This window comes from Bactrocera neohumeralis, chromosome 2 (genome assembly GCF_024586455.1).
Source record: "Bactrocera neohumeralis isolate Rockhampton chromosome 2, APGP_CSIRO_Bneo_wtdbg2-racon-allhic-juicebox.fasta_v2, whole genome shotgun sequence".
Classification (NCBI taxonomy): domain Eukaryota; kingdom Metazoa; phylum Arthropoda; class Insecta; order Diptera; family Tephritidae; genus Bactrocera; species Bactrocera neohumeralis.
In genome coordinates, this window is record NC_065919.1 from 790222 (window position 1) to 806722 (window position 16501).

The 16501-nt window shown below is 32.7% G+C and overlaps 1 protein-coding gene across 2 annotated transcripts in view; it reads left to right on the forward strand.

Moving 5' to 3' along the window:
- Window positions 1-1016: 1016 nt before the first annotated feature.
- LOC126750915 (organic cation transporter protein) overlaps window positions 1017-16501 on the forward strand; it is a 31249-nt gene continuing 15764 nt past the window's right edge. The window contains exon 1 of one of the 2 annotated variants that reach the window (XM_050460709.1): window positions 1017-1669. The gene's annotated coding sequence lies outside the window, so the exon portion shown is untranslated. Of the gene's footprint in view, window positions 1670-10167; window positions 10265-16501 lie in introns of those variants that run through there. The other variant, XM_050460710.1, reaches the window with a different exon arrangement.

Here is a 16501-nt window from a genome sequence, read left to right on the forward strand (position 1 = left end):
GCAAGCAATACAAAACATGTGTATGTAGCGTGGGGATCTTGAGAACAACAAGCATAAGTGGGAACTACATTTCATCGCTTAGAAAATTGCTTAAATGCCGATTCTTTATTTACATGCAGTCATAAATCTGTATATAAATTTGTCATAAGCGCCAGAAGAAATAAATGCATCCGTATTAAGCAATGTTTTGTTGTGGTTGTTGTTGATGACGTTGTAGACTTGCCGTAAACCCCCTTTAATTATTCTATATATTTGAGTTCATTGTCGCCTACGAAAGAAAAAAATCATACATACATACATATGCAGGTGTATACTGTTGTTGTTTTTTGTTGGCAGTATTAACGGCGAATTGACGCCATCATCTAGCACATGCTATGCAATATAATGACGTCAAGAACCTTAGGTTGTGATATATGTATTATATGCTCTGTAGTGGTGTCGCCAATATTGAGAGCTCGCCGCGTTACACTCTCAGTATTTTGTGCATTCATACGGTCGACATTTTTGGTTTGTCGTATTTTGATGGCGTTGCTTCTTGACCACACGCTTTTCTATAATTATTTGTTGTCAATTCTTTGGGGTTAAAAACGTTCAACTGGCTGTTCATTTGTACACAAATTATTCTGTTTTTAAGAATTCATTCAGCTTATAAATGGGTGAGGACGGATAAATGTATGTACATACATAACGGCATAATTCTAATCACCATACATTTATAGTATTCCTAAATGTTTCCGAAATAAATGAAAAACGCTTCGATATACATATATGTACATACATACATACATATTTAAGGAGATAGTACAAATACAGTAATGTACTTTCTAATTTCCTATGGGGTCATTTATCCTGACGCACGCAGACGCTCTGCACACAGAAAATTCAAAACAAAAAATGTCTTGAAAGCAAACACCAAATTAAGAATACTCAACAAAAACAAAATAACGAATTGCATTGCCGTCTGTCGGCAGGTCTGAAGTTGGCACTCGAAACAGTTTAGAAACTGTTGACGACATTGCTTTTCCGAATTCACGGAAGTTTACAATGGCAACGCATCAGTTTAGTTTTGGGCATTCTGGCGTAAACACGGAACACCGAACAACACGTGAAAATATAATTTTTATACGCAAAAATTTAACAATGTAAATGTTTATAGGGCAATTCGGAATGTATGTACATAAGTATATCGAATTTTAGCAATTAACGTCGTAAAACCCGTAAACATCCTCAAAAAATTGTTCAGATAAATTTAAAAAGTGCGCGTTTCAAATGAATTATCATAGCAACTAATAAAACTGTTAATGCAAACAAACGCAGACTTTAGTTAAACAAAAGGACGAACTGTGCACTAGTGAGATTTGTAAATATGTATGTATATGAACATGTGAAACTTAAGTCCAAAAAGTGCAATTCATTGTCCGACATGCTGCACACAAATGCATTCGTATAAGTATACATTTGTATGTACCCATGATTTCACAGTGTAATTAAATAAGTCATGCTGTGCGAAAATATTACACCAATGCAAGGTTGAATTTACGCAGGCTATAGTAAGCAACTGCGAGAGCAAAAAAAATATATGTATAAAAACAGCAACAATAAAGACACGAGACGGCACATCAACGAAGGACGCCAACACTCAGGATAAGGAAAAGCAGAGAAAATAAATGTAAGTGAGTGCGAATGCCGGCTCGGTTACACGTGCAACATGAGATATGCCGTTCCGCACATACTCTTATACATATTAGGGAGGCATAAGTAAAGGCTGTGTTCAAGCACATTTTGGAAGTGACGGCTTGTTTGCTTAAAAAAATTGGAATCCGTGCCTCTTTGTCATATAGTACGATCTACAGAAATTATTGTATTTCTGAATTACATTCGAAGATACATACATATATGAATGTATGTATATATATTGTGCTGTATTGATTTTTAACATGGGAGGAAATGCTAGCGCATGATATACAATCACGAAATTCGTCCGCGGAATAGTTGTTGTTAAGCAAGTTTTATTTTGTCAATAATTGTTACTGCTTTGTACTGAAGTTGCGACAAATTTTTTTCATTCTGAACTAATTTCTCAGGCTATCAATTGCTTTTTTATTGTCGCTGTGTTTACCTCCCTAGATTTGTTTTTTTTTTTGCGCATTTAAGGTTTGATTAACTTTATTTAGTATTTTTCGCTTTGGCGCACCTGCAGGGCACACACATATTGGTTGCGTATACGCACTTGTGTACATTTCCCCCCCTCAGACTTTATAGTGCATTTGATCTTTTGCTTAGCAGTTCTGGTTCTGGTTCTAGTTTGATATTTTAGAATTTTCGAATTTTTGAAAATCATTTTAATATTAACCCACAGCTGGAATATAATGGATTGATCAGGTTTGGAATGATTAGCGATGGTTGATTCTGTTGGCAGTGTTATTTATTTAGACTGAGCATGTTTAGAAATTTATTCGGCAATTGAGTCAAGCCCTTAGCAACTAGTCATGTATATGTAGATATGGTAGCGACTCCTATATTACTATATAGAAATTCCAATCATCCACCAAGGAAAAGAATTAATCGCTACACGGACCTTGTATCTATCGTACGTGTCTTTTTCGTAATCAGCTTATGCTTATAATTTAATCAAGAATTTAAGCTGCGATTCCTCTTTTGTCCTCATTTCTTACAATTGCTTGGCGCCAACCTTCAGTTTATGGACACACACACGCTCCCCACACTGTTGCCATTTATTTGCACACAGTCAACATTCAGCCTTAACAGCTGTGTAGAAATACCAGAGCGTCCTCAGGACATTAACTGTTGGCTCCAAAAGAGTATTGCACTTTATATTTATGTAAGTTATACGCATTAGTAATAAAACTTTAACACAATAATATTTAAAAAGCATGTAATTTTTCTTTGTCAGTTAAAAACGATTGAGAGATGAATGCAATAATATTAGATATGTATAATAATGTAGAATATGCGACTCCGAAATTCTGCGACAATTGTGTCGCTAGCGTATCATAAACAGAGTTATCATATGTAAGTAAAGTTGATTGGTTAGTTTTTTCGAATGAACAAATATGTAGATATTGAAAGACATTGTGGAACGATCCCCGATATACAAAGTAGAACATTGACCTGTGCATGCTGTTTGAAACTTCAGCTGTCCTTATTATCTATTGTAAATTCGCTAAGCTGTTTTGCCAATGCTCCGCTGATTCCTAATTAGGTTTCTTTTCGAATAAAAAATGGTAATAAAAAGCAAAAATTCGAAAAAAATTTCTCATTTTAAACCAAACTTTTTGTATCCGATAGGGAAAAGAGCTACACCAGCTCAAGGGGACAATCTGAAGAATTCCATGTAAATCATAGAACTGTTAGGTTAGCGACTTCATATCCCTTAACAGTTGCAGTTAGAGCAGCTTTTTTCCATACTCTATGCAAAAAAGAATATATGCTAGTGGCTGTTGTACTGTCTTTTTTATTTTTGTTGCAATGAATTATGCAGCTTTCTTGTGTGCGTGCATTATACTCGTACATGTACTTGACGCAAATTGTGTCCTTGTGTCTATTTTTACATGATATACGTTGAAATGAACAAATTTTACGTATTTAAATTAAAAAGGGATGTATGTAGGTTTGTAATAAAGCCATGACAACATACCCATACAGACATTCTACATTCATACGTAGAATAACAACAGCAGTTCTACTCATCAACCCAATCAGCTGTGAAAAGGCTTTGAAGTGTGCCACTTTAGGACCAAACAATTTTCAAATCGGATCAAAACTATTCGAGCCCTCAGATATCGAAAATATCTGTCAATCTGTGAGATATATTATAGAAATTTTGAAGGTATTGAATCGGATCAATAATTCCCTTAGCCCTATATACCTAAGAGAAAGATTTTTGAACTTCCGGTTCTTCTTGATAAAATTGAGAGAGAGCATGTTTTTCTAATAACGGTGCATTTGTATAAGTAAAATGGATAAAATCGTGTGAAAACTTGCATTAGAGCCCATATAACTAAAAAACCTTATGTTTCTTTACTAGCGTAGACAACGCTTACGCGGTTATAACCGAATTAACAACAGCGACCCAGTCATTTCTTCTTTTCTCTATTTGGTGCCAATTCGAGGTACCAAGTGCAGCCATGTCCTTCCACACCTGATCTCTCCAACGCAATGGAGGTCTTCCTCTGTCTGTCTGTCCGTCTGTCTGTATATATACGAACTAGTCCCTCAGTTTTTAAGATATCGTTTTGAAATTTTGTAAACGTCATTTTCTCTTCAAGAAGCTGCTCATTTGTCGGAACTGCCGATATCGGATCACTATAACATATAGCTGCCATACAAACTGAACGATCAGTTCTTGTATGGAAAACTTTCACATTTGACAAAATGTATTCACGAAATTTGGTATAGATTATTTTCTATGGCAACTATGTAATCTCCGAAGAAATTGTTCAGATCGGATTACTATAGCATATAGCTTGCATACATACTGGAAAATGCACCTGTGAAGTGTATATTAGTTAAGTTTTTAAGTTTTTTTCTTGTTTACAAAATCAATTTACAACAATATAAAATGAACAGAAATGTACTAAGCTCTAAATTTTAATTTTTTTTTTTAATTTTTTTCTTTTAATTTATGTATGAAATTCGGAGAAACCTAAAATTGTATGACTAATAGAATCGATGTTTCTATATGGACCGGATTGTAACAGCCAAATTAAAGCAAATTAACAGTGTTGTGTGAAATGTAAAATTAAATAAATATATGTATATTTGAACCAGAAATCGAAGCTGTTTGGCCTAAAATAATATTATGAAACATACACATATGCACAGAAGCAGCCATAAGTCAACTTCAAAAATTTCACTTTAAAGTGTGTGCCAAATTGTCTAAATAATGTTGACATTAACAATTATTAATTTATTCCTATTTTTACATAATTTATGTTAAGTTTATTTGTACGTTGTTTATTGGCTAGGTGAACCAATCAAGCGAAAGTGTTGATTTCGGGCAAATACAGACCCGAGTGTGTGTGCGCTAGCGTATACGTTATGTCACATACCAATATTTTGTGTATGTGTGTGTTGATAGTTGTTTACCAGAATCATATGTACATATTTAGATATGTAATATATATATACATATGTATGAAAAACAATTCAAAATTGAAAAAATGAAAATTGGAAATTTGATTATTTTATAGGCGAAATCGATTCTCTTGGAATGAAAACAGGAATTTTCGGGAAGCAACCTTACGTACAGATATGTAGATATTTTGAATGAATATTCTTCGCCCACTTTGCGGTTGCGTTGCTAAACTAAATCTTTCCTAAGCCATAATTCGATTTTATTTGTTACCTTTCGCCAGCCGTTGCTCAAGGGAAAAATAAATTAAATGAGTTATTTGTATTTCACACTGTACAAGTCAATGCCAATCAAACCACTCCAAATTTCGAGCTTACCATCTAAACACTTACTTCTAAATTGTTCTAATTTCAATTTAAGGTGTTAATTTACGAAAAGCTTTTAGAAATCAATGCCCCTAATATTTATTAATTAACAATTAAAGGACTAGTAACAAAACGGTGCTTTTTGTGTGTACCATATGGTTGATTTTTATTTCTTTACTACCGCTATTAGTTTTATGTGGCATGAATATTTTCACAATTCTCCTTTCAAGATTTTAATAGATTTTAATTGAATTGTGTGCGCAATACTTTTGTCAGAAATTGCTCAAAATTTCATCATAGAAATGAATGAAAGTAATTTACTTGAACTCATTGTCCGAAAGACTCACCGAATCCAACATAATTGATAGATATATATATATACGTATTATTCTAAGCGTTTCAAATTCATTTTCCATTAATAATATTATACTCTACATCCGTAGCCTTATTTAATTTAATGGCTCTATGATTGATGAATGAATTTTGAATATTTGTTAATCCATAACCATGCGTGCAATAGTACGTATATTACGTTACTATAGAAACACTAGTAAGTCGCCTTCTTTTTATTCAACTAAAAAGTTAACTGCACTATTTCGTAAATAAACTTGGGCAATCGGCAATTTTTCAAGGAAGTTAAATGGACTTATTACCTAAGATCTTAAACCATAAACTTTTCAGCATAAACACTTAATTGTACGTGCATGCGCACTTGAAAATCTGTCAATTGGTTTGCCAATTATTTAAACGTAACTAGAAAAAAAAAATTTATTTTTGGCTCGTAGTGAGAAAAATAAATCGACTAAACTTAACATAATTTATTCTGGCAAAAACTGAGAAACGTGCTAGTCGGAATTTGCGAAAAGAGCACTTCTCGAGAGAAAAGTGCAAGGTTGTGCCCCAAAATAGTAGTTGGTATGCATGTACTTTACATATGTAAGTATATACTATAAGTAGATGTGTCCCAACAATGTTTCGATTGTCTTTAGGACAACGCATTGCCATTTTGTTACCGAACTTCATACTCATTCCAAAGAACGTATTTTATTAAGTTTATCGTTTTACTTTTTTAAGTAATACTTGAATCAGTTAACCGATACTCTTTTAATCTTCTAGAATCGAACAAACAACTTATTTAAGTCGGATAGTATATCCTTTGTTTTCTAAAGAAGTATCCACATGCTCTGTTCTCTTCAATACCTTTGTAAGTAAAGCATTGGAGGACTTACAAATCATTGGCGTTTCACTTCTTCTTATCTAATTGATTTCCTTGCGGGAATTTATAACCTCCCTGTTTCTACAGAGAAATTGCAGTAAAGGGGCTGGTTGCTACTAGGGATGGAAAGATTGTTTACAGAATCGATTCTCGACTCCGATTATTTTTTTTAAATTTTTCGATTCTAAGGGCCGATTAATCGTGCGCATTAATCGATTCTTTCGATTTTAAATTAAAAGGACAAACATTTATTTATTAAATCACAAGGCATAAATTGAATGAATAATTCAAATCGATTAAATAAAACACAAAAATAGTTAAAAACAATTATATTTTTTTGTCTATAAATAATGTACCAAGAACATTACATTTCATATAAATTTTTTTTAAATAATTCAAGTTGTTTAAACAAGTTTAATAAAATAAGTTTTTAAATAAATTTAAAATATTTGATTAAGCTAGACGTACTATTATTATATTTTAATTGCTTTCCACATAAATCCATACAGCGCTAGGCGCCATTTTAATAAATTTATCGTCAAGAATTAAGAATCGCGAGTTTTCTTGTGCTCGTATGTAGTATGTATAATTTGAAACTAGTCACTTAATTAATAGTAAAGTCGAATGTTAAGAATCGATTCTTAATTGACTTCGACTACTGAAGATCAATTCCGAAAAACCGATTAATTTACGAGAAAACTCGATTCTCGAGTAGAATCAGAATCGAGTTTACCATCCCTAGTTGCTACATTTATACACGTTTCGTATACAATTGATTTATACAATATATTTAAATGTGCGGCTGTAAAATTGAATCTGAATAAGTATACCTAGCTACATATGTATGTATGCATGTAGAAAATTGACACAGGTCCAAGGGGCTGCACTCCGCGGATATTTAAATTTAGCTGTTGGCAGATTTGCTTTTTTATCGCCGGTAGGTAATCCATTTCTGAAGGTCGTTGTCTTTTGTTAGCTCGAATCTGGAAACACTTATTGCGTCATGGAGTATCCACCCCAAAGTTTGAAGAACGAAGTTTTGGAAAGAATACGTTAGCTGTAATAACGTAAATGTCTACATACATAAGCGTATATACAATGAGTACCTTTATGTCTTATTACATTTCTTTGAATTCCATTGTTTGTATATTTTTATCCACCCTAATGTTTATATCGTAAATATACGCATATATATACATATGTATACGCTTTGTATAACATTGGACCATTTTCTACACAATTAATTCGTCTGCTGAGAAAATATTGTGAACGGAAACTTTATTAAGTTTATGTAGTAAAATTAAATCCTCCGGCCGATGAACAATTACGCTGATAACAATAGAGAATTCCTTTATTTACCATATTTGTATACTCTAGCAACATGTTGCTATACATAGAGTATGATAGTTTTGTTCACCTAACCTAATCGTTGTTTGTATAACCTAGAACTAATTGAGATAGATATCGAACTATGTCAGGAAGATGAGAAGAATCCGTACATATATTTCAAACCGTTAAACCACTAAAACATGCTGAGAAGAAGCTTTTTCGGCATTGTTTCATACACCGTGAAAGTGAAAAATATCAGATAAGTACCACGCCCACTCCTCAAATAACGGTTTTGTCGCAAATTACAAAAAAATGCGATAACTCATTAAATAAATGGATCAAACGCATTAAATTTCACAGCAAAGATAGGTAGGTAAGTGCTTTACATACATATGTATTTGGTTGTAAATTTTGATCGCCCTCTTTTAGGTGACAACCACGCCTACTTCTCATATAACCAAAATCAAATATCAAGAAGTTATTAGAATAAAACTTTTCACAAATAGTACCCTTAATGTATTTCAACTAATGCTCAAAAATGTTTGAAATCGGAGACACCGAATATGTGAAACCCAGTGCTTATGGCTGAGTTTGTTACCAAACATATCGATCAATCTGTGAGGTCTAATATTGAAATGCGGAGAGAATATTTTTCTCATGACAGCATGAGCCTTTGATAAATATGGGTACAATCCCTCAGCCTGCATATACCTAAAATAAATAATTTCGCACTTCCGGTTGACATTATGTAAGAAATCTTAATGAACTTCAGAAAGAACCTCTTTCTAATAACAATGCATCCTATTGCCAAAAATGGACGAAATCAGGGCAGCACTTCCCTTAGTTTGGTAACACCCGAACTTAGCTCTTCCTTACTTGTTATTCTTCCATTTCTTGCTCCCATGTACGCGCTTAAACAATGGATGTACATATATACATATGTCCATTTCTATTTCTGGACTTATACCTTTTTTTTCTTTATTGTACTCAGAATCAGCTGTGCACAAAGAGTAGCGATGATGATGAGTGCTTGAGAAAAAAGGGGTGTAATATTGATGTAAAATTGCTCTTGTGCTGCTGCATTTAGGGACGCTTGTATGCGTTTTTGAGAAGAATGCATTTGTAGGTGATTTCCTTTGCGTTGTGTGCCTTGCGCCAATTTTCTTTGTATGACAATAAAGAAAGAATTATCTACGACTTAATAAAAGATGTTTGGAGGGGTGATATTGTTTTCAACAAAGGTGTTTTTTTATTTACGGGATTTGCAAAGCGAAACGGTAAAATGCGTAGATTTTGTTAATGCGTAAAATATCTAAAAATGTGTAGACAAGTTTATAACAAACAAACAGTGAAAATATGAAGTGACGATATCACTTATCACTTAATTCTGCTTATAATTCAACAGAAAACGGCATTCCTCTTTCATTTCCATTTTTACGTCTTCGCATATATGTACTTATGTGTATACATACATGTGTAAGTATAAACATTATGCTGTTTTGTTGTTGTTACAGACTTGAGACTTTGTTATAATTGGCGATATGAACGAGATAGATTCTGTTAGATTCTGTTAGATTCTGCACCTCATTTCTATTTGTGAAGTGTGTTTTAAGATGACTCCGAACACCATTAGCTGTTCTGTGAGAAGATTTGCTATTGCTTGTAGAGAACTTTTTTTAGAAAAAAAATTTTGATGTTAAAAATTTCTAAAAGGCATCGAAAGCAATTCCGTTCCTACAAAAATTAACCGAGTTGAAGCGTTTTTTGTTTTACTGTTAACTCTTCGAAACCAATTTTGCCTTGGTTCACATATCTAAACATAAAAAAGTTGTTTTTTTTACCGAGAGAAGCAGTCTTGATTAAGTTAACAGAACTTAAGGACATTAAGAAAACGGCTCTAAAATAATGAGCAGTGCTGGTACCTTGGCCTGATCTTGCTGGGGAAAATAAAATGCAAAAATCGTTGGTATTCATTTCGCTCTCCCTGCTATTTTTGAGTTTCCTATGTATATGTATGTATACATATGTATACATATGTATGTATATATTTTTTGGTGGTATTTATTTGGCCGTTGAACCCGTGCCAACACCGTTACCGTTGTCTTGCATTGCAGCTATTGCATTGGTCACTTAGTCGAACGTGTACATTAAGCGTGAATGTAATAAATTGTGACAAAGAGCGACAATCCTGCCACGCGCTGCCCATGAGTGTAAAAAATCATCATTTCTTGTGGGCACTAAAGTGCAGAGAACGTTGTGGTAAAGTGCATATGGTATATGGTATTCAAATATTGTAAACAAAAGTGAATTTTAAGCACCAAAGTGCCGCATTAAGTGACAGACATTCCCACAATTGTTTAAATATATGTATGTATGTATATATGCAAATAATATAATTTGCAAATATTGTGTTTCAAGCAAGTGTTTTCAGAAAGGTGGATAAATACGCTTAAAAGTAGAACGCTGACTACGCACTTCATAATTAGGCCTAGTTAGAAGTAGTGGAGCCAATTATATCATCGTATGATTCCGACCCAGGATTACAAACTCTTGCCAGCTCGTTAACGAAATATATTTTGCTTATAAAAAAGTTTTCATTCTCACTGTTTTCACCCTCTCTGTTATTTTATCAGACTCTACCAGAATAGCGACACAGTTTTTGATCTAATATTCTTCAACTTTGCGATAGAGTTTTTACAAAATTTTAGTTGTGAATTTTTTTTAGAGTTACTGGTTACTTAACGATTGTTTAATTTGAATTATGACAGATAATTAGGTATTTTAACATGTATTTACATTTGGTTCTCTCTATAAAAACTTAAAATATATTTGTCGATGTGCATGTATAGTTAGCATATCGTAAATAAAAGTAAACATCCCATAAAAGTTACTTATTATTATCGCAGCAAATAAATACTCTGATAGCAATTAGGTGAGTGAAAATTCACTGGTTCATATCTGCTTCAGCATTAGTGAGATAATCACTAGTAATAGTTCACGGTTAAGCCTTTCTTCATAAACAAAACTTGCTAAATTTTTCCAATTTAGGTTCATTCAATGTTTATTATTCTTCCGAAGAGCCACAGACAACCATTTTCTACGTTGTGATATACTTTTCATTATTTAAAGTGACACGTTTGCTTCATCAAATTAGAAATCGTTTGGAAAAATAGCCGAAGTTCAGACAAGTAACAAGCTTCTTATCGTTTGCATTAAATATATCAATGAAATTCTTACCTTTTCTACAGTTTCGTAACGTTTTTAGATGTAGTAAATTAGATTAAAGTAGATTAAAACTTATTTGTCTGAAAATTCAAACAATAAAATTCTACATAAACTCCTTTTCCAAACTGTACATACAAATCTATGTATATACATATGTAAAAATCTATGTATTTATATGTACACAGCTTTAGTTTTAAGCAAACTCTGCTTTTATGATCGCTTTTCGTTGGACATACTTATGAGTAAAGTGCTGAACACAATGCTCGCGACACGACATGGCAGCACGACAGTGAACTGAAAACGGCGCATGAACAGTCGTAAGAAGGCAGCAACATAACAATGGCTGGCATGTACACAAGACAACACAGCTGTCCATTTTGCATGTACACAATTTCGTTGTGGCCATACTAATACCTTTCACTTCAATGAAATTTTAATATTTTGTTCAAAGTGAAATTTTTCATGCAAAAAATAAGTAAATTGGTAAATATTTTTGTTTTAAATTATCAATTGTTATTACAAATGATATAATAGAGCTATAGTAGAGCTATTTTATGCTTTTATTTGTAAAATAACGTCAAGTTTGTTAGAGCTGTGAATAATTTTACATTTTACATATTAGTGGCATCACCACTCTACCTCATCTCTCTATCTTCCATTCTACTGTCAACTCTACTGTCGTCTTACTGTCGTTGGCAAATATAAGAATATATTGAAGTTAGCGAGAACGACAACTGTCGGCCTGCAGTCGTGCAGCTGTTAAAATAACAGTGTCCATAAGAACGTGTGTATTTTAATATTTGACAGATGTCGTTTGCGGTCTGTCGCGAGCATTGTGTTCAGCACTTAACAGTGGTTGTTATTATACTCGGCTTTGCCATGGTCACGTTGTGTTCACGTTTTTCATGAGTGCAACCTGTGCTGGAGACTGACGCTGCTACTTGTACTCTCCGTCTATCTCGAGCAAAAGCAAGTTGTGGTGAATGTTCATTTTGTTAAATCATGTAATGGGTTGTTAGTAATGTGCTATGAGCATGTAAGAGTCACTCTTTCTTATCTGCATATCCTGTTCGAACTGAATTGCACCAGCCTATAGCTGATGCGCTTTGGCAAACGCCAATAGGGGTACACTGTGAGAAAATGTAGTAAAATTTTATATACATACATATATGCTAAACCGATGTGAGTGTGAAACTATGTATAACGATTTTGCTTGTAGATTTGAACAAGCATATTCGTTAAAAAAATGGTTTCAAAAGGCTTAAGGGGGTATTATATTCTAAAGACACGAGTTTCAGATAGTTTTTGAAGAGTCTTAAAAAAAAGAAGTTAATATTTTTAAAATCCATTTTTTATAGGTTATTTATTGACATTACCAGAAAGCAGGAAACAATCAACAAATTACAATTGTTATAAATTTTATAAATTAGCAGCTAATGAAGGGGGGTTAGTGGTCTGTAAAAATTAGAAAATAATATCGCAATGTCTGGTCCTACGGAAAATTTGGAATTTTTTTCACGATTTGGCGACTGCCTGAAAAAATTAAATTTCCTATAAAGAAGACTGTCTGAAATTTTCAGGTTAATCGGTTCAGTAGGAACTGAGAAATCGTGGGTATCGTTTTGAAAAAGACAGTTTCGAGAAAAACGTGTTTAAAGCTCTGCGTAAAGCCGAACTAGTTTGGATCTCGGGACAGCAAAACCAAAGCCATATCTCCGAATATAATTTGAATTTTGAAAAATCCTCTGGTATAAGTAATTTTTGAAATTATAAAAAAGCTATTTTTTATTTCTAATACTATTGTACGTCCATAAGCAGCTTTTCGTAAAAAAAGAAACCGTATAGCATGCATTCTTCAAAACATCTTTTATTTCCTCAATCGACACTCGCATTACTTTAGAATAACTTTACTTTAGCAAAAATTTAGAAAATTATGTTTATACTCCTGATTGAAAGATCTTTTGAGTACTGCTATGTATGTATATAGTACATATTTAAATCATTTAATTTTTTATTTTTATTTTTTTGCTTGGATGACAGTAGTTCTCGTATTTCTGGCGATTCCACTCAATAATGGAATATTCCATATTTGTTATTGTTTATTGCAATAAAAGTTAATGAACTACATGTTTGTTTGTTTTTGTGATCATTCAGTTTCTTTCCTCAATTATTTGTTTCGATTTTATTCATTTTTCCATAGCGATCCATTTGCAATGATTCAGTGACACAAAAGAGAAAGAGTATTTACGTATGAATGTATGTTCTATATACATACATATAAAGACTTCGCATTATTCGGGGCATTACATTTTGGAATCTCTAATTTTTGTAATTAAAGAATTGAGAAGGTCCCTGTTTCGAGTTTCTGATATTTTATAGATATTTGGCCAAAAAAACTTCTGTCAAATTTAGTCCAACCTCATACTTGCATATATTATTGCCTCTTTAGGGAAAGGAAATATGGCGACAGCTCTGCAAAAATCTCAAGAATTGTTTCTTGCCCAACAATGAGCTCTATAATTAAGAATATTTTACTTGTTGCTATGTCAATGGGAACATATGTATGTATGTATAGAAAAAATATTGAAAATAAATACTCATCTGTACATACATACATGTATGTATATCTATACAAACAATAGTTGCGGAACTCAGTATCATAGCAATCGTGGTGTCAGAGCGTCTGAAGTACTTATCGAGGCTGTTGTCAATGACACCAAATAACACGCTGCGGAACAGAATATTACCATACATACATACAGTTTGTATGTTGTTTTCGATTCACCGACTTTTTTCTACCATGATATGTATGTGTAGGTATTATATGTTTGTGCACATATTCTTACATTGTAATCGAATTCGCGCGAGTAAATTTATGAAATTCTGTGAAGTGCCCGTCATTTATGGAGGAAATATACATACATATTTATGTGTACATATGTAGGTGAATATGTACCTATGAACATGTCTGAATAACTTATTTGGTTTACTATCGTGTCGTTGATTTAAAAGTAGAGCTTATTCGCCTTATGTATAGCCGATTATATTCCCTGTGCGAATAAATAGCAACGAAACTGACACAAAAGCAGTATGCTCATATGTATGTATAAAATATTATTTAATTTCGGTTCAGCGTACGAGCGAGTTTATGTCGTGAATTTTGTTAATTATATTAAAATCATCGCGTAGTTCGAAAGTGTTTTGCTCTAAAATGTAGTCGAAGTTAGGAAAATGTAATATACATACTTGTTGAGATAAAAAGATATTAAGGTGTTGCGGTTTCAAAAGCTTAGAGCCCTATAATTAGTTTTCTATAGAAACCAATATATTTTTATAGGATTGAATTCTATTGTTCAAAATCTCATTTAAAGAAGATAAGATTAAGATAAATCAAACCACTTATATACTTGTGATGTATTTTTGAATAGAAATCCTTTTTAGGAGTTTTCCATCATAAACATAATTCATAATATTTTTAAATTACAATGCCGTCTGAAATAATGTTCTTCCCTAATGTATAATCATTACTAAGATAAATCAGAGTCTGGACGTCTGGCAATTAGATTGGAAGTCTTTGCGGAAAGAAAAAGTAGCCCGTTGAACTTGACTTCAAATCAACATTGAGCAACATCGAGGCAGCTATACATTTGTAAATGAGATTATACGAGTGTAATTCGTTTGTTTTCATTGTAGTTCATTCTATTTCCCAACCCATTTTGCATAATTTTTCTGTAAATTAACAATATTAAACCGAATATTAATTTTTTGGAAAAATGTTATTTTGAAAATGTACTTTATTTTTATAATAATGTATAACACAACCGTCTTAACTCTCGCTCTACTAAATCTAATATTACCGAAATGAAAATGCCGTCGGCATATGTGTAAATGTGATATGTTGCCTCTTCGAAATTTTCATAGAAATGAAAACTGCGTTGTCAAACTGCTGAAGTGACAGCTTATTGCTTTCAATATATGGCATACTAATTAGTTTTCCATATATTGCTTTCCATAAGCAATAGGGAGTCTCCACAGGCAATAGGCACGGCAATACAGTTAGTATAACATAAATTTTATCCTGTCGAGATGCCCCGTTAGAAAAAAAGGGGTTTGAGCGGAATAAATTGGCAAAAAGTAAATTAGCTTTTCTGCTGCTGCAGTACCATACCTGTTCAATGAGCACCTCAGCGTAGGCAAATGCCTTAAGGGGGTATTCTACTCTAGAATTTTGAAAAAATCGATTTTTTTTTTTCATATACTTAAAGTTTAGACCCTTAAGAACATATCCTCCAAAGGATTTTTAAAAATTAAAATTATTTTAAGAGCAACAGTTACTTTAGTGACGCAGTACCTAGCCCGGTTCGGCCGTATCGAACTTTTTAAACGCGTTTTTCTCGAAACTACTTTTTTCCACACGGTACCGGCATTATCTCAAGTTCTATATAACCGATTTACTTGAAATTTTGTGTGAACCTTCTTTATATAATCCTTTATCGTTCCTACCAGCATCGTGTCAAAATTTTTGTTTTTAATATTTTAAAAAAATTCAGGAATTTCCAAAAAAAGCGTTAAAAATGATTTTTATTTTCAGGCAGTCACCATTTAAAAAAAAAAAATTTTTGTGTTCCCTGAAATAGGGACTAGAACAGTATCCTTACTGATTAAGAATTTCTTTTGATATTTTTTTTCAGACCACCAGGAGAGTCAGGATCAATGTCACCAGGATGCGCCATTCTTTTTTACACCTGTCTCTCCCCCCCTCTAATTATTTTAATTTTTAATATTTTTTTCTGTATTCTTAAGATATAAATAAAAACACCATAAAAAATGGATACTAAAAGTATTAATTGCCTTTTTTTTACGACACTTTAAAAATTACCTGAAAGTCATGCTTCTAGAGTAGAATACCCCCTTAAGTATCCATTTGTATTTACGCGTTTTTGTTTCCACCGTTTTGATTATTTACCCGTTATTTGTCCTCTAACTATACTGCTTTTTTGGTTTGTGTTTTGGAATTAAATGTTTTCGTACATACATACATATCCACTTAGGCATGTGCAGTTATGTGCGTACATATAAGTGTATGTATGTATGTATATTGTTTCACAAAAAAATTGTCACGTTTTTGCTTACTTTTTAAAACGTGCGTGGCATAAAATACATACAGTCCTAATTAAAATGTGTTTATTATACCTAATGCTATGCGTTAAATATTTAGTATAAACTGGACAGAACAGAAAATCGACTTCGAAGAATTGTATATTAAATTTC